This window comes from Octodon degus, unplaced genomic scaffold, assembly GCF_000260255.1.
Source record: "Octodon degus isolate 3935 unplaced genomic scaffold, OctDeg1.0 scaffold00034, whole genome shotgun sequence".
Classification (NCBI taxonomy): Eukaryota; Metazoa; Chordata; class Mammalia; order Rodentia; family Octodontidae; genus Octodon; species Octodon degus.
Window position 1 is genome coordinate 2960307 of NW_004524610.1, and position 24341 is coordinate 2984647.

General features: G+C 47.1%; 1 pseudogene; it reads left to right on the plus strand.

Annotated features, from left to right (window-relative positions):
• Positions 1 to 384: 384 nt before the first annotated feature.
• LOC105742059 lies at positions 385 to 15241 on the plus strand (annotated as a pseudogene).
• Positions 15242 to 24341: the final 9100 nt, after the last annotated feature.

Here is a 24341-nt window from a genome sequence, read left to right on the forward strand (position 1 = left end):
GATGGAGATGCGGATGGCCAGCTTTCGAGTCATTGTCCCGTCACTGCACCACAGCACCCACATCTGCAACCAGTGTGAGACGCGTTCATTTGGCTGCTGGCTTCTGAGGGTCCTGTCCACTGCTGTTGCTCTCAGCGGCAGCAATGGCATGAAGGAGGGAAGCTATGTAGCCCACAATAGCCAGGAAGCAGGAGAAAAAGAAAGGGCAGCCTGGGATGAGGACACCCCCTTCCCTGCACTCCCTGGGGGCTCACAGCTCTCATCAAGCCCAACTCCTAACAACGGGCAGCTCTGAACTCATCAGGGACTTGAAGAGGAGGGTGTCTCTCTGACCCACTCACTTCTAAACACAGGCAGCTGTTGAGGCCATTTCAGACTTAAACCATGGCAGCAGATGTGCCCAGCCTCTGGCCTTACCTTTGTCAGGGCCCTGTCTGCATGACTGCCCAAGGAAGCAGAGATGAGTTTGTCTTCAATGGGTTCCTCACCAACACCAGGAATTGTAAGAATATATAGAGATGCTTCTTCTATGACACCAAAAAATTAAAGTCCCAGCAGAAACTCTTTCCAACCAGATACAAGAATATCATACCACTCACGCATGAAGGCACACACCTGTGGTCCTAGCACTCTGGGAGGCTGAGGCAGGAGGTTCTCAATTTTAAGCTCAGCCTGGGCAACTTGGTGAGTTAACAAGACCTTGTTTCGAAATGCAAAATAATAGAAGGGCCGGGACAGAGCTTAGTGTAAAGTCCTGGGCTCAGCTCCCCAGTATTCCATAAAGAAATTGATCTATCTCACACTGTGTATGGACCTCAAAGTCACTGCATGAGGTAGAAGTCAGGTTCTCAGCTCAGTGACCATAAAGATAAACCGTGTACTCTCAGGCCCATGGGAACAGCACCTAGCAGGGTGTGGAGGAGACTACTGAGGCTGGGGTCAGTCACTGCTGGGCCCGGAGTCCCGGGCATGACAGCCCACGGCTCTCACTGACCTGGCTCTCAAGCAAGCTTGGTCCCATGCACTTACTTCCCAAGGCAGCTACATTGTAAGCCCCAAAAGCAGGGTGAAGCATGGAGGCTCAGAGACTCGGCACCGAGCTCTGGCTGCTGGGTCACTCCTCTGTCTGTTTCTCAAAAGTTGGGCTCACCCTCCAACATCCCTTCAAGGAAAACGTTGTAGAGGTTTTCCATGTTCCACAGATTATATCTTAATATCACCAGAACGCTCTTGTTTTCACCCCTGCTCTGGTGACTGTGCAGAGTGTTCTGTCCTCCGAAGACCTTTCTGATGTCGCTAACATAGAGGGAGCCACTTGGGCAACCTGATATTACAAACTCAGAGAGCTGGATACTCCGTTACATCAGTGACTCTGTGTTGGTGAGAAGGTTAAAAACTGGAGACTGGAAAGTTGCTTTTCAGTTTTAATCCCACGATGGCCAGGGTTTGCTTTGAGGGGTCCGTTTGTGCTTGAGGAGCTGGCTAATTTTCACTGAGATCAGCACTGCATGTCTTCACTCTTTGAAGCTCAGCAAAAGAATATTAATGTAGTGTCGATCCTGGTCCCATCAAAGAATTTTATTTTGAAAATTTGTTGGCAAGATATAAAAATAGAACTGCCTTGCTTATTAATCTTATGTTCTGTGATCGTGCTGAATTTACATAAGCGGGTTCATAGCTTTTTGTGCTGTATAGAAGTTTTGTATAAACACCAGCACTGGGCAGCAGAAACAGTTTTACTGCTTTCACTCTGAGTTTTAATTTTTTACTGTTTCTTAACGCAACAGTGACTCCCTCCAGAATGGTGCTGACTGGGAGCTGTCAGAGTGAGAACCTGGGTCTGTTTTCAAATACATATTTCGAATATGTTGAAATCGTCATAAAAATTTGGGCCTTTATCCTCTTGTGACAATAAGTTACGCTGGTAAATATTTGGTGCTACATCAATTTTGCATTCTTTGTTTTTTTTTTGCTGAACCAGGGATTGAACTCAGGCCCTTGAGCTGCCAGGCAAGCACTTATTCTACTGAGCCATTTCCCTGGTCCCAATTTTTCATTCTGTACAAATCCACTCATTGCTTATGGAAATATCTCTTTCTATGCTACGGACTTTCATTTACTTACTTTCTTATGTTCCAGGGAAATGGGCTTGTACTACATTTTAATGTTTTGTCAAGTTTTATAATAAAAGTATGCCAGGTTTATGACACACCGAGTTTGTTCTTTAGTTTTCTAAATTAGTATAATCTAATTTTTACCTTCTGTTGATATCTAATAGAATTCATAGTGAACTCTTCTGTGCTGTGTGTTTGCTTTGCTGGATGTTCACATTCTGTCTCTCTCTGCCCCTCTCTATCTGTGCCTCTTCTCAGTCTCTATGTCTCTTTCTCTCTCCATAGTTAAAGACTGAGATAGAGATAGAGAGATACAGATTCGTGCGTATGTCCGTGCATGTTTCATATCACTTTTGGCTTGACAGGACATTTTCAGGAGATGCATTTATTTTACATTCACTGTAAGATTCATGTCACAGAGCTGTCCTAACACTACTGTCGTCTGCAGCATTTGCATGGCAGGCTCCTCTTTTGGGCATCATGGCTTTCACTCTTTCCTCCTGTCACACTGATCCCCGGGTCTGTTGTGTGGTGCCTTGAACTTGCTCAGTGACCAGCATTTGGATTTGTTAGCTTTCCTTAGCTTTTGTGGCTGCTGGTTGTGGTCTTCGAGCTAATTAATTTCTGCCAATTTCTTCACTGTTTCTTTCCTCCTGTTGGCTTGAACTGGCCTTGGAAGCCTTCGCCTTCTCAAACTTGCTTCTCCCTAAGCTGAGCCCCAACTCACATCACTGAGTTTATTGTTTTATGTTTTCAAAACATAGACATTTAAAGCTGCAAATTATTTTTGAGACAATTCTCTATCGTTTTCTGTATTTTAGGGAAGGGTCTATAGGGTATTCAGGGGCTCACTAGTAGATTGGACTCATAGTGATTCGTCTGTCTACAGCCTCCCAAGAGATGGGATTACAGATGCGTGCCACCACGCCCAGTCTCAATCACTGTTTCAGTGTGCCCCAGGGGTGGGGCTGGCACAGCAGGCCCAGGGATCAAAGCCCCAGCCCCTGAGCCTGCTTGCAGGCTCTTTAATCTGCTGAGCTATTTGGTCAGCCCAACAATTCTCTATTTAGCATATGTGTTTATATGTTACATTTTCTTAGTGTTCAGTTTAGAGTGCTTTCTGATTTTCCCCAGGGTTTTTTCTTCCACACACGTGCTCTTCAGGAGGTGGCACCTCAGCGCCTGAGCCTGACTCTGCACCTCTGGTCGCAAGCGAGGCTGGACAAGAAAAGAAGCAGCAGAGGAAGTCAGGGCAGTGCTGGCCTTGAGAGGAACTGTGGCTTGCTTCTAGCCCACTTGGGTTTGCACCTAGAATCATGGCGAGAACTAAGCCTGGGAACAAAGGCACCGCTTTACTGTTTAATTCCTCATATGCACACATGTGCTCATGTAGAGACGCGTGCGTGTGTGCATGCTAAATGGATGACAAACACACCTGAAGGCTTAGGGAAGTTAGCCATGGCACAGGGTATAACATCAGAAAGAGCACTCAGGCACGAAAAGTGCTTCTGTGTTCTCACAGTTGGCCTTCCCAGATAGGTGGACTACTGATCTGAGAAGGCGGACACCAGTGCACACTCTGGCCCGTTCAGGTGTCACTTTGTCGCACAGTGCTCTGAGCACTTGGCCTGGGCACCTATCCATCTGGGTCTGTGTTCTCTGCTCTCACAGCTCTTGGTCTCTGCCTTCACCTTCCACGTCTCCTGCTCATATATGTCCTTGCCTTCCCCTGGGCACTTGGCGTGCAGCTCCTGGGGACTCAGGTGTGGTAAGGGTGGCAAAATCCTCAGAAGAAATGTCACAGCAACTTGGGAAAAGTGCTGAGAGAGACGTCACAAGAGGGGATGAGTCGGCCGGTGAAGTGAGGCACTGGAGACTTCGGACCGCATCTTGGCAGCCCTCAGCTCCTGAACATATCTCTCCCTGCCGTCACCTCTGCTAATCTTTTGGGTGTTAGCTGATCCTATACATCAGCTTGAGCTGAGCTCATTAAACATAATTACTCACATAAATCTTTACAGCAGCCATCCAAATTACAGACACACATACACACACAGCCTAAAAGTAGAGATTTGTTTTATCCATGATAATTATGATGAGATTACAGTGGGCTATAATCAAGACATGTTTTGGGTTTAATTTCTCTTTTTCACATTTCTGTGGGCTCAAAGTTTAAAATAATTTTCTTTAGCTACAACAAACTTTTAGTATGATGCTGTCAAAAATGTTATGCTTCAATATCTGCAATCTGGGTGAGTAAAAATGGGTGCAAATGATTACTTTCAGTTGGTCATAGATGTCTTCTGGTCTCTCTTTGGAAAAGGCCAACTCTGATTGTGGAAAACAAAAACACTGTAATGGTCTTTTGATGATGCAGAAGTGGAGCTAGCATCTGCTCTAAAGTGCAAGCCCTGAAGCCAGTGTGGAGGGAAGGCTTCGCACAGCGGTGCCCCACATCCTCTTCTTTGTTAGGGAGGCCTTTCCTTGGGTCACCGCTGTTTTGAGTGAAATCTGAGTCCGACCCTGGAAGGCCAGGGTCTAGGGTAGGGCCACACTGCAGGGTGCAAACCTGGGGAGGGGCTCCCGGACAGTTAGTACAGTTCCTGTAGGATGGGCCTGCTCCAGGCCTCTAGGGTATTCTGTAGCTACTTTTCATTATATTAAAGAAATTATCAGAGTCACATCAGCCCGATTCAGTTAGACCACTTTAAAATAAATCTTTGTGCTGAGACTAACGTCAGGCTCCTGTCTTATGCACAGCCTGATGGACGGCCACCTCTGTGGGAAACAGCAGCACCTGGCAGGGTGCAGGGCGCAGGCTCTGGGGTCCTGGGAAGTGGGAAGTCACATGCATTTTCACACATCCTAAAGGAAAAAGGGACGGGGAGGAGAGTTGGGGGCAGGATTTTGTTAGCCAGAGGTGGTCTCTGGGTAGTGGTAGGACAATGGCCAAGGCTTAGCTTCCCAGAAGTAGTCAAAACCATCTACCCAGATGGCGCGTGGTGGTCAGGCCACTGTCCTGCCTCAGGGGCGTCCAATGCGCGGATCCTCCAGGTGGCTGGAGGCTCCCAAGCGAGCCGTGCCTTCACCAGCACGTCTCTAACTAGCTGGAATACTGCTGTGCTGGGGCCTCATGGTCTTCCTGTGGTCCAGGTCAGCCGCCACAGACAGCTGAGAGGACAAAAAGGAACGGACTTTCTCAAAGACATTTTGACATGACTATAATACTATCACATAAAAAGAATCTTGTAAGTATCACTCAGTCTTGTTGTGGGATACATGGGACACAGCGCTTTTCAAATTAATGGATCATCTCCTCAAAAAGGAACATTTCGTTGTAAACTTGAATTGAATGACAGTATACGTAAACGCTGCTCTTGTGCAATGTTGTAGTGGATCACTAATTGGTGGCCAGCTTGCTACACCCAGCTGAGCTGAGCCAGCGTGGTGCTGGGTGTACAAGGCCACCTAAGGGTTCTTGCCGGCAGTGTCAGAGGCAGAACTGGAGAAGCTGCAGAGAGGCTGTTAGGGCAGCTGTCTTGAGGGGCTGTTGGAGCTGTTGGAAGCTGCTGGCTCTCCTGGGCTGTTCTGCTGGAGGACCTTGTCCTGCTGGCTTTCCTGGTGAACTCAGGAGGAGTTTAGGACCTCGCTGTCGCTGAAAATGGCTCCAGTTCATTTTGCTATTGGTCCTCATCTTCAGCATCACTCCCTGGCTCTGGAGGGGAAGATGGTGCACTGCTTGCCTCCAGAGAAGATTGTCACATTGGCTTTCTTTGTGTGTGTGTGTGTGTGTGTGTGTGTGTGCGTGCAGGGTCTCACTACACAGATCAGACTCATACTGACCCACCTGTCTTTAGCCTCCCTAGTGCTGGGGTTACAGGTGTGCACCACCATGCCTGGATTCTATCACTGGCTCAGTGTGCCCGGGGATGGGGCTGGTGTTGCATGTGGTGCCAGGGATCGAACCCTGGTCCCTGCGCTTACCTAAGCAAGCACTGAGTCAACGGAGCTATCTTGCCGGTCCTAATGTTGGCTTTCTTGATGGAAACTCAGCTTTCCTTATCACTGGAGGAGCTTGGGATATCACCGTGGCTGAAGACAGCTGTGGTGCTTTTCGGGGGAGCTCTGGCCCTTACCTTGGATGGCTCCAGTTCAGATCCCTCAGCCTGTTGGCAAGATCCTTCATCCCACTGACACAGACTTTCTAGCTTCCCCCACTGGCCTTTGGGCCTTTTCAGCACAGATCTGTGAGACAGGCCTGTGTGAGACGTTGCTGCGGGATCCAGGCCTCCGGCTGGACTCACGGAAGGCACTGTGAGGGGCTCTAGGTTTTCAGCTGGACTCAAGCAGGATATGAGGACCCAGGCACTCAGCTGGAGTCTTCAGTCCTTAGTGTGTGGACAGATTCCCTGCACTCTTGTATATGATTCTTTGGGTGATTATAAAATAATCTTATAAAATGAGTCCTATATTGTATTGCTCCCATTGCAAAAACCCCAAACCATGATAGTGTAGATATTAAAATCATTATTTATATTCATTACTAAATCAGTGTTCTTTCATAGTATTCAGGATAAGGAAATGAATCATGTATTAGGAGGTATCATCCCTATTATCAATTCAAAAATACACTCTCAATACATTTAATGTTTATTATGAGCTCAATCTAAGATCCGTAAAGATACCTCCCCGGGAAGTTATTTTGCAATTGGTATTGCTTTGTGTTTAATTTCAGTGCTTCTGATACAGAGAGGGATCTATTGCGATCACGTGGTTTTCACCTGGTGTCTGTTAGACACAGAGAATTCATGTTTCTACTCCAAGTTTCCTTCTTACTGGCCATAGCGCCTGAGCCTACAGTTTGGAGCCTCTTCTGTCTGTGTCTGGGTGGAAGAATGAGGATGCCCAGAGACCGTGGGGGCTGAGGTTTACTTTATAGCCTCCAGTGTAGTGGTCGACCCCTTGTGTCAATTCGGCTGCCTCGCCTGGCAGCGGGTCCATGCATTCTGGGCTCTGAGGACCCCGGCCCAGAGCAACTCAGCACCAAAAGAGGCTGAGGAAGAATTCGGCCTTCCGCTTCCTCCGACGCACTTCAGCCTTCCCAGTCAGCTTGGCCTTTATCTCCTGGCCTCCAGCACAGACCCTTCAGCCTCCAGATTGGATCCTTCAGCTTTCTGTGGCACATTCTTCAGTCTTCCATCGCAGACCCAACAGCCGACTGTTAGAGGCCGATAGAGACCGTTAGCAATGGAGCGCTGCAGGGAGTATAGAACCTTGGGGCTGCACTGGGGCTGGTGGCATGCAGAGGCTCTCGGCTCACTTTCTCGTCTGACTCTGTGACTGGCGCATCTTGTGTTATACCTGTTCCTTGTATCGTATCTGTTCCTCTAGTAAACCTCTGACTGAAACAGAACAGGGTACCAGGAGTGGGGTTAGAGAAGCAGGATATAGTGGTGGCATTTTTTTAATGGCCTTAAGAGTTCCTGGAATTGGCTTCAAGATTTGATGAGACCTAAAGACACCATGGTCTCCTCTGATATTAAGGAGCATATTGATACTCCTTGCCATGCGATTTTCAAACTAACATGCCACATAGATCCATTTGATTATCCTAATTCACCACTTGTGAGACGTCAGGAATTTAGAGATTCCATGCAGGAAAATTTTGAATCTCTTTGGCAGAGTAGGGAATATAATGATGCTGGTTGGTTGGTCTTAGCCTCAGTGGACAAACTTATGAATGAAAATTAGGAGCTTCAAGATACAATTTTCCACCTCCAGGCTCAGATAAAAAAATAAAAAGTTTCTACGTGTGTCCTGACTGAAAATCTCCTCTCTTTTAGCCACAAGGCTGAGGTTGCAGAGACCCAGATGCCATCCCTCATAATTCGATTGGCTGAACTGCAATGTAAATTAAATGCTCAGGCTCGAAGGGTATCTGAAGCAAAGGTGAGGGCGCTCACTGGGAAAGGTGGGATCCCATGAACTGGAATGGAGGTGTGGGAGGATCCTGAGGAGGCTGAATTTTTAGATGTTAATGAGATTATTTTGCCTGAGGAAGAGAATTCCCTGCCCTCTGTGGCAGAGGAATCACTGCCTTCATCCTCTGCAGTACCAGTGTCTCCTAATGTATCTGGAGACACCAATCCTGCGTGAAACAAACAGGATAGTGCTGTGACTCCGCAGGACCCTCCTTCAGCACCCATTTTTGCCTCTAGGCCCATAACCAGGCTTCAATCACAGAAGTCACTAAAGGTGAGGTGCATAAAGTGATCCATGGGGAGATCTGTTATTCTCCCAAAGACCTTCTTGGTCTTTCTGACTCTTATAAGCAGACACCTAATGAGCAAGCTTGGGAGTGAATTCATGAGTGTGAGATAATGGTGGAAAAAACATACACCTGGACCAGGCTGAGTTTGTTGCTATGGGCCCACTAAGAAGGGATTCCGAATTTAATGTTGTGGCTCTTGGAGTAAAGAAAGGGGTTCATAGTCTACTTGGCTGGTTGGCAGAAGTGTGGCTTGAAAGATGGCCCATGGTGAATGAGTTAGAGATGCCTGATCTTCCATGGTTTATTACTGATGAAGGGATTCAGAGGTTTAGGGACATGGGGATGCTGGAGTGGATCTGTCATGTTAAACCTAATCCTCCACATCTGGAAGATCCTGAAAACATGCCCTTCACTAACACCTTGAGAAACATATTTGTGAGGGGAGCACCAGCATCCCTAAGATCCCCTTCATTGCTCTTCTCCATATGCCAGACCTTACAGTGGGGACCGCAGTTACTCAAATAGGAAATTTAAGGGCCATGGGCTTGACTGGATCCCAGAACAGCAGGGGTCAAGTGGCAGCACTTAATCACTGTGGACAGCAGAAGCATGACCAGAATAATCTGACACACACAGACCTATGGCATTGGCTGATTAGCTGTGATGTTCCCAAAAGTGAGATAGATGGGAAGCCTACAAAAACTGCTAGATTTATGTAAACAAAACAATTTAGGGACAAAAGAATAGATGCCTACTTCAAATTGTGGTAATAGGCAATTCTGACCACTCAACCCGTTCCCAGATTTGAGCCAGTTTACAGACCCAGGACCCCTTGAGTGATGGGGAGGCCAGGTCTCCTTGGGGAAGGATCCTAATGCCCCCAGAATTTATACAGTCAGTCTTCCTCCCATCCCTCCCCAGAGGGACCCAAGGCCTTTCGCCTGAGTTACCCTACACTGGGGAAAGGGGAATGATCAGACATTTTGGGGACTACTGGACCCTGCTTCTGAACTGATGCTGATTCCAGGGGAACCAAGACACCACAGTGGCCCTCCAGTGAGAGTGGGAGCCTATGGCGGGCAGGTGATCCATGGAGTCCTAGCAAAGGTCTGACTCACAGTAGGTCCAGCATTCCTCGACTCCATCCTGTGTCATCTCCCCTGTTCCAGAATGTATAATTGGCATAGATATACTTAGTACTTTGCAGAATCCTCACATTGGTTCCCCAACCTGCCATGTGAGGGCTATTATGGTTGGAAAGGCCAAATGGAAGCCCTTAGAGTTGCCGTTGGCTGGTAAAATAGGGAAACAAAAGCAGTACCGCATTCCTGGAGGGATTGCAGAGATCAGTGCCACCATCAAGGACTTGAAGGTGCAGGCTGGTGGTCCCCACCCCATCTCCATTTACTGCTCCCACTTGGCCCGTGCAGAAGACAGATGGGTCTTAGAGAATGACGGTAGATTACCGTAAACTGAACCAGGTGGTGACTCCAATTGCAGCTGCAGTGCCAGATGTGCTTTCCTTGCTTGAGCAGATTAACACATCTCCTTGTAGTTGATACGCAGCTGTTGACTTGGCAAATGCTTTCTCCATACCTGTACATAAGGAGCCTCAGAAACAGTTTGCTTTCACTTGGCAGGGACAGCAATACACCTTCACTGCCTTGCCACAAGGGTATATTCACTCTCCTGCCTTGTGTCACAACTTAGTTCATAGGACCTTAATCACTTTTCTCTTCCTCAAGATATCACACTGGTCCATTACACTGATGATGTCATGCTGGTTGGGCCTCATGAGCAGGAGGTGGCAACCATCTTGGATTTGTTAGTACAGCATTAGAGAGCCAGGGGATGGGAGATAAATCCCACAAAAATTCCAGGTCCTTCTATCTCAGTGAAGATTCTGGGAATCCAGTGGTGCGGAGCATGTAGAGATTTTCCTTCTAAGGTAAAAAATAAGTTGTTGCATCTGGCTCCCCCTATGACCAAAAAGGAAGCACAGCGCCTAGTGGGCTTATTGGATTTTGGAGACAACATATTCCTCACCTAGGTGTCTTACTCCAGCCCATTTACCGAGTGGCTCGGAAAGCTGCTAATTTTGAGTGGGGCCCAGAACAGGAAAGAACCCTGCAACGTGTCCAGGATGCTGTTCAGGCTGCTCTGCCCCTGGGGGATCCAGCAGATATGGTCCAGCAGATCCAATGGTACTTGAAGTATGAGTGGTAGGTATGGATGCTGTCTGGAGTCTCTGGCAGGCCCCCATAGGTGAATTGCAGCGGAGGTCTTTAGGATTTTGGATCAAGGCTCTGCCATCATGTGCAGACAACTACTCTCCTTTTTGAGAAACAGCTCTTGGCCTGCTACTGGGCCTTAGTGGAAACAGAACCCTTGACTATGGGACACCAGGTCACCATGAGACCCAAGCTGCCTATCATGGCCTGGGTATTATCTGATCCATCAAGTCATAAGGTTGGGCGTGCACAGCAGGAGTCTATCATTAAATGGAAGTGGTACATTCATGATAGAGCCAGGCCAGGTCCAGAGGGGACAAGCAAATTACATGAGGAAGTTGCCCAGATACCTATGGCTTCTATGCCTGCTACAGTGCCTTCCATTTCCCAGAATGCACCTATGGTATTATGGGGTGTGCCATATAATCAGCTGTAAGAGGACGAGAAGACAAGGGCCTGGTTTACAGATGGCTCTGCACGCTATGCAGGCACCACCCGCAAGTAGACAGCTGCAGCATTACAGCCCCTTTCTGGGATGTCACTAAAGGACAGTGGTGAAGGAAAACCATCACAGTGGGCAGAACTTCAGGCAGTGCACTTGGTAGTGCATTTTGCCTGGAGAAAGAAATGGCCAGACGTGCGACTGTATACTGACTCATGGGCCGTAGCCAACGGTTTGGCCAGATGGTCAGAAACTTGGAAGGAGCATGATTGGAAAATTGGTGACAAGGATATTTGGGGAAGCGCTATGTGGATAGACCTCTCCAGATGGGCAAAGGATATAAACGTATTTGTTTCCCCTGTGAACACTCACCAAAAGGTGACATCAGCAGAAGAGAACTTTAATAATCAAGTAGATAAGATGACCTATTCTGTGGATAGTGGCCAACCTCCTTCTTCGACCACCCGTCATTGCCCAGTGGGCCCACGAACAGAGTGGCCACGGAGGCAGGGATGGAGGCTATGCATGGGCTCAGCAACATGGGCTCCCGCTCACCAAGGCTGATCTGGCTTCAGCCTCTGCTGAAGGCCCAGTATGCCGGCAACAGAGGCCAACACTGAGTCCCTGATGTGGCACCGTTCCCCGGGGTGGTCAGCTGCAACCTGGTGGCAGGTGGATTATACTGGACCACTTCCATCATGGAAGGGACTGCGCTTTGTCCTCACTGACATAGGCATATTCTGGATATGGATTTGCCTTTGCTGCACGTAACGCTTCTGCCAAAACTGCCATCCGTGGACTTACAGAATGCCTTATCCACTGCTGAGGAATTGCACACAGCATTGCTTCTGACCAAGGAACACATTAAGTGACGCAGTGGGCTCGTGCTCATGGAATTCACTGGTCTTATCATGTTCTTACCATCCAGAAGCAGCAGATGGATAGGTGGAACAGTCTTTTGAAGATGCAGTCATAGCGCCAGCTAGGCGGCAGTGGTTTGTGGTGCTGAGCTAAAGTGTCTCACAAGGCTGTATATGCTTTGCATGAGCACCCTCTGTAGGGTACTGTGCCTCCCATAGCCAGGATTCGTGGGTCCAGGAATCAAGGGGTGGGAGTAGGAGTGGTACCACTCGCCATTACTCCTAGTGATCCACTAGCAAAATTCTTGTTTCCTGACCCCACAACCTTATGTTCTGCTGGACTAGAAGTCCTAGTCCCAGGGAGGAAGGCTAGTACCAGGAAGGACAGCAATGATACCATTGAACTGGAAGCTAAGATTTCCTCCTGGTCACTTTGGTCTCCTCATGCCTCTGAGGAAACAAGCTAAAAAGGGAGCCACAGTGTTGTCAGGGGTGACTGACCCAGACTATCAAGGGGAAACTGGATTCCTACTCCACAATGGAGAAAAGGAAGAGTATACATGGAATGCAGGAGATCCCTTGGGGCACCTCTTAGCATTGCCATGCCCTGTTATTAAGGTGACTGGGAAGCTACAACAACCTAATACAGGCACGATGACAAATGGCCCAGAGCCTTCAGGAGTGAAGGTATAGATCACTCCATCAGGGAAAGAACCCAGACCTGCTGAGGTGCTTGCTGAGGGCCAGGGGAATACAGAATGGGAGTAGAAGAAGGTAATTCTAAATACCAGCTACAACCGCATAATCAGCTACAGAAAAGGGGATTATAATTGTGCTATTTCACCCCGTATATAGTTGTGCTATCATATAATATGGGTAGATTTAGTACCAGCTATTAAGGATTATTAAACCTATGCTAATGTTGAAGCATAAACGTCAAGCAAAAAAGCTTGCCTTCTCTCTTGGTGATGGTGTTGGTGCGTTTCAGTTCGTAGGCAGGATGGCACAGCTATAGTAATGTTAGGCCCAATTTTATGCATGCTTCTGTGTCTGGAGACTGTTTTAAAGAAGCAAGTCTAGTTGCCAAGTTGACAAGAGGTGGACTGTAGTGGTCGATACCTTGTGTCAACTTGGCTAGATCCTGGTGGTCGACCCCTTCTGTCAATTCGGCTGCCTCGCCTGGCAGCGGGTCCATGCATTCTGGGCTGTGAGGACCCCGGCCCAGAGCAACTCAGCACAAAAAGAGGTTGAGGAAGAATTCGGCCTTCTGCTTCCTCCGACGCACTTCAGCCTTCCCAGTCAGCTTGGACTTTATCTCCTGGCTTCAGCCTCCAGATTGGATCTTTCAGCTTTCTGTTGCAGATTCAGTTGTCCACGCAGACCTAAGGGCTGACCGTTAGAGACCGCTAGAGACTGTTAGAAATGTTAGAGGCTGTTAGAGATGGAACACTGCAGAGAGTGTAGAACCTTGGGACTGAATCCTTCAGCTGGTGGCGTGCTGATGCTCTCGGTTCACTTCCTCGTCTGACTCTGTGATTGGCGCATCTTGTGTTATACCTGTTCCTTGCATTATATCTGTTCCTCTAGTAAAACTCTGACTAAAACACCTAGTCATCTTCATGTTGCTCAGATAAAGCAATGCCAGCACAGTTTAGGTTGTTTTACTTCTCAATATTAGCAAATGTCCAAGGGGAAAATTCATTAATTCCTCTTATATGGATTTTGTATTTTTAAATATGAGCCATGTGACCAAAGATTTTCTTAGCATATTCAAAAAGACATCAGTCAAGATGCTTTTTCAGGGCCAGCCAAATATTTTAGCAGATTAAAGCACCTGCAAGCAGGTGCAGGGGCTGGGGGTTCGATCCCTGGACCTGCTGTGTTGGCCCCACCCCTGGGGCATACTGAAACAGTGATTGAGACTGGGCATGGTGATGCGTGCTTGTGAGCCCAGCACTTGGGAGGCTGTAAACTGGAGAACCATTATGAGTCTGATCCAGTAGTGAGAACAACTGAACAACCTGTAGACCCTTCCTTAAAAATACAGAACAAAGTGCCTTTTTCCTTAGTTTTACTTATTTAAAATTTATGTCATTTTTTTGGAAAAAATAAAAAGTTACTGTACTCTCCCCCTTTACCGTCTCCCTAGTGGAGGCAAAACACCTCAGGCCCCTCCCTTGAAGCACCATCACGGCTGCGCTTTGTGCTCTCTAAATAGCCCCTGGCTGGGTTGTGACCATCCAAGCATCCTGTTGCTCAGGTGCTCGTAGGAGAGCTGACCTTCCACATGCACTGAGGTGACGCCGACACTAGCATTACGTACTTGACTGTGTAGATCAGCAACATGATGTTACCTGGAATTCAGAAACCTGATAAAGTCTACATCTTAAAAACATGTCTTCCCAACCTCTCATTAGCATGAACCAAGGGGCTAGCCTGGAGGAAAACGGGCACAGAGGACAGCTATGGGCATGCAATAGAGAGCTGAGCCACCTGCCAATCCTTTGGCAAAGCTCTAAGCCCTTTACTCCTGGATTTCTAAATTTTTAACACACCACTCAATATGCATGTGCTAACCTAAAATCTTACTGTAAATGATTATTTCTTTCCAATTTTCAGATAGGACAGTGGATTCATAGAATGTCATGCAGCTGATTTTCCTTGAGTGCTTTGCATATCATAGTCCTTTAGAATTAACTTCTATATTTTAAGATTTATGGTTCTTACTTGCCTAACTTTTAAAGTCAGTCTAAATGCAGGCCAGCTTAGGGTTGCATCACTCCTTTTCCAAACATTTCTGTTTCTCACCCACAATCATAAATTGTATTTATGTAAATGGATAATTTTTTGTTGAGCTTCTGTTTGTTCCCTGGTAGTTTTCAAAAGTGAAGCTGAGCTGTGAGCTGGTAACTACAAAGCAATTACTTAACAGGGAAAGTGGGGTGAGTGCGCATGCAGAGGGGGTAAATGTAAATTATTAACAAATGTGAGGAACAACAGTACGGTGAGGTGGACATGACCCTGCGTCTTACCCAGCTGGGAAGGTGCTGTTGATGTCTTTGTGTTCTCAGCTATGAGAATTTTAATAAGGGCATCTTTTTGCCTCTATTCATATATTTTCATCTTTTGTTGGATTTTCTTTCATATTCTTAATTCTTCAAACTCTGTGACAGTGCCTGTGTTCAGCATTCCAGTGTCTAATTTCCCCTTTTGCCTTTAAGCCTTTCATCAGAAGCCTGCTACATCCGGTCTTCACATCTGCAGAGACGGTGGGCAGCTCTGTCTTGGCCACTAGCAGCCCTGCTTTCCCCAGCCTGGCCTGAAGGGGCACCACCTGCGAATTTCAGCCGCACCCTCAGGGAGCTGTCGCCCAACCTACGAACACTTCACGTTGAAGTTCAGTGTGTGAGGTCATAAAGTCCCCTCATGGGCTCGGTTTTGGGTGTCAGGCGAGTCCTGGTTTCCTATAGTTCCTTTTATTACCCCCTTTTTAAAAACAAACATTTGCTTTAAAGAGAGTATAGCAAGAATTGATACAACGTTAGAAGCAGTACGCAGTTAGAAGACCAAAAGGACAGAGATTTCCAGCACTGTTTTAGTGTCACACATTGCTGTCCTCAGTGTAGTTGCTTAGTCCACGGATGTCAGCATAGACAGCTAGTGTGAGAGTTCCTACAGTTCCTTGAGACTACCCCTGTGATAGCCAGTCCCCCGAAATGTCCAGCTCCTAGTGCCCAGAACCTGTACAGAGGTCAACTGATACGACAAAGGGAATTAATTCTGAGTTGGAATTACATACAGCTAGTTGTGCTCAGATCACTTTAAATAGGGAGATTATTCTGGTTGATGTGGGTGGGCCCAATGTAACTACTCTGATGAAAACTGGGTCTCTGACATAATTTCAAAATTTCCCTCTAGAAGATATTTGTAAAGCAGGAGGAGCACATTTTTAATTAAGTATTGCTGCTCCTAGATCACTAATTTCCATCTACTTGTGTGCCCCTTACGGGGAGCTCATGCCCTTTGCCTTTTATGCCCTTCTCCCCACCCTCACTTTTCCATCTTCTGCATGTTTCTAGTTATTCTCTCAGGGCCTTCCAGTATTAGGCATGGCTCATCGTTTGTTCTTCAACCACTGTTGCCATTATTCTAAACTTCATCCCCGTGGTTGAGGCTGAGGTAAGCGAGTGATCTACACCCGGATGAGAAGGGGCTCTTCGGGCTGGATTGCCATGGGTCTGCAAGGGCTCCTGGTGGCCAAAGGAATGGAGCTTGCTGGGCTGCTCTGTGCAGCTGGCCACCAGCTCCGCTCTGTCTGTGATGTGCTCTTGGCCCTTCCATGCCCTCACTCCTCCTTCCTTGCCGTGAACACGGATGTTCTGCACAGTGCTGCCAGGCCCTGCTCCATGTTGGTGTTCTGTGCGCTGCAGTGTGCTCCCCACTCTGCTCACGGTGTGGAGCGGCACCCATTCCAGCTCTGCATCCTCTCCTGGCTTAGTCAGAGGAATGTGCCACACCTCCCCAGGGGCTCCCTGCAGACACAGAGGCCACAGCAGCAGCATGTGGGCTGCAGGAGAGGCGTGCAGCTCACAGTTCTGCTGCCCCTGCAGGTCCAGCACCACATACCCCATCTCAGGGGTGTTCATAGTAGAAAAGGACAAACTGGTCTTCCCTTTAAACCAAGGAGATTACTCTTGTGTTAAGGAATAGAATAATTTTGTCTGATACTATTCACCCATAATAAAACACATAGAGGGCCAGCCAAATAGCTCAGTGGATTAAAGCACCTGCAAGCAGGCACAGGGGCTGGGGGTTCGATACTCAGGCCTGCTGTGCTGGCCCACTCCCAGGGCACTCTGAGAGGATGACTGAGACTGGGCATGGTGGTGCATGCCTATAATCCCAGCTCTTGGGAGGCTATAAACAGGTGGATCACTAGGAGTCCGATCTAGTAGTGAGACTGTGAAAACCCTGTAGACCCTTCCCTAAAAATACAAAAACAAACAAACAAAAAACCACAAAATGACATTTGTAGAAAAATGGAAAGATGTGCAACAACATGTTGAGCAAAACAATCCAGGCTCAGGAAGCGGATATTAGCTGTTCACCTTTACAGGTGAGTCCACAGATGGGAAAGTAAGACAGAGGCTGTCCTTAAAGAGGAGGGTGGAACAGAGAGCAGAACACAGGGGAGATTGCAGGCTGGATCATGGGAAGCCCCAGAAGTATGAAGCGGGGGAGAAGGGTGGAGGTGAGTGAGGGGGCAACAGCAGACATGTGCTCTGCGCATGCACACTGCCCAGCCACAGCCCCTAACCCGTGTAACCAACATGCACTGCCCAGAGTGTGGGAAGCCGGCAGGAGCCCCAGGCCCATGGGCATCCTGCAGGGAACTGTGTTCCTTTACTCTTGGCCAGGCTGCCTATTTTCTATTTCTTTCTCTCTTTTTTTTCAAAATTTCTTTATAATTTGGCACTGAGAGTATTTCTCTCTGTCTAGGACTTGTGTTCAGTTGGATCATCTTTGTTATGGGTCTAAGAAAATGGAATGTATTTGCTTGTGGTGTGAGGATAACACTTTGTCTAGCCAGGTTGGAACCAGATATGCACGTTTCATTCTAGAAAAAGTTACGCTTCTTATTTGTGGCTTTTGTTTCCTGTGACAGAGTACAGAGACCTTCCATTTCTGAGCCATTTTTCTCAAAATTTCAAGAAGCATTTATGGAGAAGGCAATGGTACATGGCAGAAAGATACTTTAAAAGTGTATTGGATGGAAAGTAGAAATAACCACAGAGCATTCAAGCGCTCAGTCTTCTACTGATAGGACATGAGAGTGAATGTAGGGGCAGTTTTAGGAACTCAGAATACATGGCACTGAATGCAAGGGTTAGTGAGAAGAGATTTAAAGGAGAAGACTTATCTCAATGACACTGCAGGTCAGCAGACGTGTTCCCATGGAGCATGTGAAATAGTGCGGGAGACATGGAGAACGAGCAGTTTCTCAGTGAAACTCACAGCAAGTTCTTTGGTGAGAAAAAGCTGATTCTAGAGATGTAAAACTGTTTGCAGATGTTATATTAAAATTCTGCATCCCAACTTCAGAAGTGCTAATTTGCCTCTGACATAATAAATGCAGTCCTTCCAAACTTACATTCGAGTTGTAGGGGCTGCTGACAACCGCAGTTACGTGTGCGCTGGTGGATTCTTCTTCCCCATAAACGGGCATTGCCAGTGCTCCGAGCAGGCTTTGCAGCAGTTCAGGCACAGAGATGTTCTGTTTGGTGAGTGAAGTTCCTACTGAATGCCTCTCAAATGAATGTGCTTGGCATCAGTTCCACCTGTGGAGCTCACCAGGGCTCCCTGCAGCATGAAAGCCTGAAGGAATTATAAATGAACGCACTGACCAATAGTAACGACCACCGACAGCAACAGAATCCACAGCAGGAAGTTCGTTGAGAAAGCCTGGTCATGAGAAATGCCAACATAATCACAATCTACATAAACTTCCTTTTTTCCCCATAATTTTATTGAGAAACAAATAGCAGTGAGACAGTTTCAAATCACATTGGTAGGACAGTTTCAATAATTAACACATTGCATACTGTCTTCCTAGTGGTTATTTGCTGTACAAGATGCGGACATGATACCCTATTTACAAACACCATTACAGCAAATCCCTCTATTCATTAAGAGAACGTAGCTATATATCTATCCTAACCACTCTGAATACACAGGTACAAAATGGACACTCATCTGTACCCCCTTTTTTGTTTACTTCCGTTATTTCAATATTATAGGTGTGTTAACTTTCAAGGGAAAGAATTGTACCTTCTCTCTGCAGTCAAAATGTTCTGCCGAGAGCGCTGACGGACGCCTTCCTCGTGCTGGGGCTGGGCGTCGGCTGCTGTTTCTGCTTCAGTCTACATGTATCATTCACTGCCTCCTTCCTTGGTTATCTTTGGCTCCTGCAGTTTTTCATGCTGATGAAATAAGAAAATAAAACTATCTGTAATCATCACCCATATATCTCATAAACAAGTGCTAGTAAAAATGAAATTAAAAATGGGAAAAGAGCATGTTGAGGCAATTATCTTCTGGAACCCAGATTCTCCTCAGCTCCGTGCTGGCTGAGAGGGCCAGCGGGGCTCTGGGTGGCTGCGAAACTCTTCTTCGTGACGAGGAGCACACCATGGCCAGCCCATTTTCCTCACATTCCAGATGCACCAGTCGCTTCCTAGACACCAAGCAACGAAAGAAGAGAAGCTCACACACCCACTTCCACAGGTACAAAGCTCCACATCTGACCTGCATGACAGGAGGCCAAGTGAAGAGCTCACTGCCACCACTGTCCCAGAGGAGCTTACTCTGCTGGCTCCGTGTGCCAGTGTCAGCCGGGCACCTCTGCTCACAGCGCCTCTGAGCTGATCTATCTGTGCCTGAGCCTGCAGAGACAGCACCTATCAGGTGGTTACAAGAGAAACACTACCAAAAACATGAGCTGGGCGTGGTGGCTCCCACCTACAACTGCAGTACTTGGAAGGCAGGAAGATCACCGCAAGTTCAGGGCCAGCCTATACTACACAATGGCTTCAAGGTCTGCTGGGGCTGCATGGCAAGACTGTCTCAAAAGAAAGGAGAGAATCTTATTTTTTGATTACCTATAGAAAAATAAAAAATATTACTTATAGTAGCACATGTTCTAGGAAAAATTAGAATTCACCAGGGGCTCATGAATTAAATGTTTAATGTCTAATGTGAAGTGTTCTTTAATAGTATCTTTCTCAGCCTGGTATCTATTTGTCTATCTATCTATCAATCAATCAATCATCTATCTATCTATCTATCTATCTATCTATCTATCTATATTTTTAATGAATGGCTATCTAGAACATATAAAGAATGTAAAAAATCATGCCTCCAAAAGTCAGACCTCATCCAAAAGTGGGCATCTGAGATGAATACACTTCTCAAATGAAATACAAATGACAAATAAATGAAAAAACTTTCAACATCATTGGTCATTTAAGAAATGCTATATATATATATATATATATATATATATATATATCTGTTTTAGTCTGATCTAGACATTTTGGGAACTAATTTTGGAAAAGTAGTGTGGCTACAGTGCAGATGCCTGCGGATGTGGTAGCACCGCCTCTTGATCGCCATCATGGGCGAAGTCTAGAAAGTCAGCAAGTCCCCTCTGGGAGCTTCAGACAGGATGGAACTTTGGGTGCCTGAGGACCTCACTGAGCCCACAAGTGCAGACGCTTCACTCCTGGTGTTCAGCTCTTGGAACATACCAGGACTTGTCACCTCCAGAGGTTGGTGGGTGCTGCATATGATTCACTATTAAGAAGTGCAGGCACCATCTCGTGCTCCTTTATCAGGCCTGTTAGAGCTGCAGGCAGTCTAGCATCAGTACAAATTAATTTTTCACCGAAGGACCTGTCTTGTTGTCTTACCTACACTCTGCCCTGAGGTGCCTCTTAAGGCCAGCGGTACTCCCTTTTCCCACTGTGCCGCACTTGCCGGCCTGATGCTGACTTCCGCCAGCGCGCTTTGCTGCCTACAGCCCACTGCAAGTGCGCTCCCCACACAGGAAGCCTCTTCTGCCTTGCAGTCGTGCTGTCTGATGTAACAGTCCCCTCCAGAGAGTGTCATCTCCTCATTGCCATCCATTAATGGCACATTCCTACCACTGTCATGCCCTACACAGCCATAGATATGCCTTTTGACATTTCTGCCACTTATCCCTAACTTTTCCACTTTCATGAACTTCATTTATGTAGAATTCTGCCTCCTGTACCCCCTTTTCATCTCCATTTGAACATCATGCAGGTCTACGTGAAGGATGGAGGGTCACAAGTGGCAGCACACGTAGGACTTCTAGTGCATTGGCTACAACTTTCCACCACTCATTTTTTTTTTTCACGCCCAAGACCTCGAATGTTTGTTTACAGAGAGTAGCTAATGGAAGGTTAGCACGACTGACTATAGGAGAAGCGCACTTGCACCGCCACGCCATAGCTACCCCTCGCCGCGGTGCTCAGTGTCCACCCAAGTTCGCTACACCGTGTGCCCGAGTGTGAGACCCTGTGTTAGGGAAGAACCATGACTCTGAGGAAACAGCTGCAGATCGGCGGTGTGAAAGCACAAAGGGAGACGCTGCCACGCGAACTCCACTAGGGCGACTGCTGGTGGTGTCCGGGAGCACAGAGCAGGGTTTGGTGAGGGCAATCGGGAGGACAGAGCGGGAGCAGCCAGGCCAAGGGCCTCGTACAGCTCAGAGAGGAGAGAAGCAGCAAATCACCAGCTGTGCGGGGCCCACATTTAGTCCTTTAGTGGCAGGAGTACTTCTTCAGACCCCCAGAAGAGCGCTGAACAAATGTGCCTGTGATGGTACTGATAAGGCATGGGTGACCTCTGGGTCTTGCCTCTTGTGGTCTGAGTAGCTCAGGATGATCCGACACTAAGGGACCGTGAAATCCTCCCGGTTTCTAGGTCTGAACACAGCCGTGTTTTCAATGCTGAATCCGGCCCTGCTCATCGCCTCCTGTGCAGGACCATCGAGTCCCTCAGCACTGTGCTGGACTGAGCTGCTCTTCCTGCCGCAGCACAGAGGTGATGATGGTGGTGTTGACGTCCACTCTGAGCTGCAGTTGTGCCTGCTTATGTTTGTCTCCTCCTCAACTCCTTTGTCCCTCTAAAGGAAAAATTGCAGGGCAGCTTCTTGCTGCTTTTTTCCCCATGAGGTGGTACTGGAATTACAGCTTTCATCATGAGATAGGCTGACGAGATTGGCTTTGCATTAGGGTAATGAATACAGAAGCTAAGGGGTTACTCCATGGGAAAAGCAACACTGAGCATGGAGGAAAGTGTCCCCGTGACATGGTCTCTAGGCCACATGGAGGTGCCACGTCGCTGTGCTCACAACTCTGCATCAGAGCTGACTTAACCGAGTTGGTGGCTGAGGATCAGGATGCTTGTTACACGTGAATTGTTGTCTTGTTTGTTTCCCAGGAAACTTTATTGCCCTTGGTAGCTTGTCAGATGTGTGTATTTTGTGATGAAGTTTTAAAAAATGCTTATGATAATACATCAATAGATTCAGTTCTGAAGTTGATTTCTGCTGTGTCTCCCGCATCAACTAACAGAATAACATATTGTACAGATAACCAAATTTATAAATACCTGCATGACATATCATACCAAAATGATTTATAAGTGGAAAACAGATTTGTATACTTTTGAAACTTTATATATCTACATTGCCAAAAATCCATAAAAATTCTCAGACTTATATGCTGCAGAACCATCAATATTCCTCTAATTGGTATATAGCTTGCACATATCACTTGCCATTTTCTCTAATATCATGACTATATTAGTTACTCTTCTCTTGTTGCTGGGACAAATACCTGACACTTAAAATGAGGGAAGGAAAGGTTTATTTAGCTCACAATAACTAGAGGTTTCAAGACACTGGAGGAGAGGCTGGAGAAGATGGCTCAGTAGAATAAGCATTTGCCTGGCAAGTGCAAGGCCTGAGTTCAATCCCCAGTTTTGAAAAACAAAACAAAACACCCTGGAGGTGACCCTGGGGCACTGTCGTGTCCAGCAGGACCCTCTCCACATCTCTGAGAAAGCACAGGCTAGCCAGTGTAACACTTGCTCCTCTCTGACCCCACCGCTTGGGGCCAGCCCTGATCCTCGGGCCCTACCCCTCAAGCCACTCATTGCTCCTCCAGCCAGGACTGCCCCATAACTTACATGAGGATTTGAATTTGAGGGGGACCACTATAAACAAACCATAACATTCTGCCCCTGGACCCCCAAAGTCTCGTGCACATCCCTTTGTCCAAAAGGCATTTTAGTTCATCTCTAAGAGTTGCCAAAGTCCCAACAGTTTCAGCATTGCTGAGAAGTCCAAGTCCCAAGTCTCCTCCAAGATCCAAGGCAAACTCTCAACTGTGAGCCCCTATACAAATGAAAACTTAAATACATCCAACATTGAAAGGTGGAACATAAACATTGCCATTCCAAAAGATACATGCAGGGCGTACAAATCATTGGGGTCAAAACAAGTCCAAAATCCAGCAGGGAAAACATTAAGTCCCATAGTTCCATGTGAAACATCCGAAGAAGTTTGTGGTGAATCGTGAGCTCCCTGTGGCTCTGCGCCTGTGGCACTTCTGGTGGTGGTAGCTCCCGTGGCTTCTCTCTTAGGCTGGCTTTGCTCCCTCTTTGCAGTCTTCCTTAGATGATCCACGTTCCTGGCTTTTACAAATTTCTGGGGTTTCCACTGAATAGGCTTCTCATTTACAGATTCACATGCTCAGGGGCACACTGCCTGGCCTCCGAGGCCTTCTTCTGAAATCTGGGTGGAAGCCTTCTTAACCTCAGAATGCCTGCATTCTGCAGGCACCTAAAACCAAGGATGTGTGGATGATTCCAAGGCCTGCTGCCAGCTGGAGCAATAGCCAGGCTTTCCTCTCTCTTGGCTGTAGGGTTGAGCGGCTGGATCACTGAGCACTTTGACCCTGATTCTGAGGAATAAGTTCTCTATACTGGCACCATTCTATAATCTGATGCATCCGCTGCCTCCATTCTGGTACCTGGTGTGGCTGCCACCTCCATTCTGGAACATGGGGCTCTGTGAGTTTCTCCCAAAAGCAAAGTCCCTCACCCTTGTGATTATGAGGCTGCAAAGGGCAAAAACCTGCTACTTCCTGTGATGCTTTCAGGCCATCCTTTCCATTCTCTCATTCCTTCTTGGCAATGGAGATCCTCTCAACTATATCTTTGCATTCCACAGCTTTATTGGAGCTTCCTTTCTGACCAGACTCACGACATTTTTTTAATCATCCTGCTGGGCTTTTTGCACTTGATCCTCAACATAAATCTGACTGAAAGCCCCTAACAATAGCCATGCCACTGCCCCAGTATTTGACTGCTTTGAGGTTTACTTTGAAAGATTAGTCAGTCCTCCATTTTCAATCTCAGTCTCAGGCAGTCTCCAGACATGGGCAAAATTCAGACAAGCATTCTGCCAAATCAAAACACAAATGATCTGGAGTCCAACAGCCAGTGTGGTTCTTCCTTGCAGAAAACTCCCCAGCGTTTCTATCAGTCTTTTGTTCTGAGTTCTGACCAGAATCTTCCCTACAGAACAGCTGGAGCTGTTCTAGCACTTTGCTTGTAGGTGACATCTCCAAACCTTTCCTGTCTCTTCCCATAAGCCATTCCCAAAAGCTTGTAATCCACATGGTCAGGTATAGCCACAGCAACGACTCCTCTTCTCTGGCACCAAATCTATATTAGCTACTATTCTGTCATTACTGGGACAAATACCTGACACTCAAAATGAGGGAAGGAAAGATTTATTTAGCTCACAGTTACTGGAGTTTTCAAGACACT